Here is a 2,359-nt window from a genome sequence, read left to right as displayed (position 1 = left end):
GAGACTCCATAACTGCTAAGGTTTATTATTCTTTTTCAGATGGTTTTGTTCCCTTAAGGCCCTGAGACTTAATTCTGGTTATAGTCCTCTCCCTACCCTAAGGAGCACCGTCTATATTGACCAGTGTGTCTGCTCCATTTTGATTATAATTGCAAAGGCACCTGCACTGAGATTAAACTCCCTACTTCCAACATGTTGTGCACAGTAATCAGAGCGGGTTATTAAAATAGGCTCTGGTAATCTCTATAGGCTCTTTAATCTTACTTTCTGTGTTTTTATACCCAAATCTCCCTCCTTGTAGTCTTCATATTCGCAGTGGGTGGAGGGAAACATTAATTGAATAGAGCGAGAGGTTGATTTAGTGGAGTCTGTTGGATCTGAACAGAAGTGTACCTCAGTTATTATAAAGCACTTGTTTAGAATTGTAACCAAATAACAATTCTCATCCTCCCCCAACTGCATGCCTTAAGCACAAATTGCTCTCATTCTCTCTACAAGAGTTTCTATTATCAAGTCCTGGATAACACAGCTGGGGGAGGACAAGAAGCCATCAAAATTTTTCAAAGATAAGCAGCAGCACATATTGTTTTGTGAAAATATTAGCACAGAGGTACAAATGAGCTCACACCAGATGCATATGAGGGCAAACATAGATTTTGAACCTGCATATTGTGTGTGTGTGTGTGTGTGTGTCTTATGAGATACTTTGTATTCAGATTCTGCTGATGGAAATAAGAGATGGGCTACATGATCACCAAACTTGTCAATGAATCTCTTTAGAATGCAGATGAATGATTTTAATACAATATGCATGTATCCTTGCCCCTAGCCTAGAACCGTTCTCCTGAGATGCTCATTTGGTATGGATGCTTCCCCCCCCCCCAATTTTGTGGAGGAGCACTGAAATACTGTGCTCCTTTCTGCTATCTGAAGTCAGCGATTCTACTGTATTTTAAGCATGGACAGAGTTTGCCTCCTGACCTAGTAACCAGGGGCAAACTATGTACCTGAGATTAGGGCTATGTTTTCCCTGTCAACCAATGGGGTTTCTGGCTCCAATCAGAAATCCGCCACTGACCAGGGGATATGAGAAAAGAGGGTGTGGGATAGGTTGCACCTGGGTTGGGTAAAAGCTGCACAGGAACTGTTTGGTGGTTGCTGCAATTGTATCATTACGTTTGTTATGTTGATATAAATGTGTATGTCATCAAAACTTCAATTTGGTTACATTTCTGAAATTTTGAACATAGTAATTGCTTTTCTGGATTGGGCCAATATTCACACAATTTCCAAAAGCAGAGCACAGAATTTATGGCCTCACAAGGACATGCCTAATCAAGATCAATATTGTCCAGTCAATGTAACAGCAGCTCTGCAGTGTCTGAGACAGAGGTCTTTCACATTAACCTGACAGAGATCCCAAGGTCTGAACCTCGGACTTTCTGCACACAAATCAGATACTTTACCAATGGGCCACAGCCCTTCCCACTTTGGTTTCAGCATCTGGCATTTAGAGATATACTGTCCTTGTACATGGAGCTTCCATGTAAGTATCAGGGATAAATAGCCACTAGTGGAAGAAAATGCTATAACAACTCAATATTATGTCACCAGAAATAATTAGTATTTGCTTTTTCATCCCATTGCAATAACCCAAGTAGCCTAAAATATATATTTTCAACTGACAACCTAATTAAAATTTGCCCTCACCAATTAAAATTTGTTACTACTAATTAATCAAATAACACTTCCAGTGATAAATGCTTGTAGTTTTAAATATTTTGAAATTTAAAAAGTGATTGAGATACAAGAATATAAAGTGCTCAGCCAGCGATCTGGAGTGAGTACCCCTGAGATGCCACTGCAAAATAGCAGAATGTTAGGGGACTAAAGATTCACAGTAAGCATAGCGGCATCCCCTTCACTTCTTTACAACCCATGTAAATTGTTTGGAAATAACTATGGGAACCAATGTGCTTATGTAGTATTCGTATGCATGAACATACAGACACCCCACCCTAGATAATCAATGGTCTATTAACTCTCTGGCAAAAGTAATCAGGAATCTGTAATTGATTAATTCTTAGATCCATTAATCAGGCACTTGAAATAAGAACTCATTTTCAAAGTAACCATTAACACTAACCCTGATCAAATGAGACTTTCACACTGATTTGATTTTTATTTGCAGAGGTCATTGTTTTATTAATGAAGGGAAAATGAACTGCAGAAGATGAATTAAATAGCTGGAATGGTGTATGGCCAAAACTGCATACAATGTAAGCAGCACTGGGAATAAACCATCATGCTAAACATGATGCTAGCTCTTGCCCTTTTGGTGCTTATCTTTAAAGCCTTT

This window comes from Gekko japonicus, unplaced genomic scaffold (genome assembly GCF_001447785.1).
Source record: "Gekko japonicus isolate JY-2015 unplaced genomic scaffold, Gekko_japonicus_V1.1 scaffold151, whole genome shotgun sequence".
NCBI classification, from domain to species: domain Eukaryota; kingdom Metazoa; phylum Chordata; class Lepidosauria; order Squamata; family Gekkonidae; genus Gekko; species Gekko japonicus.
Note: the sequence above shows the minus strand (reverse complement) of the source record.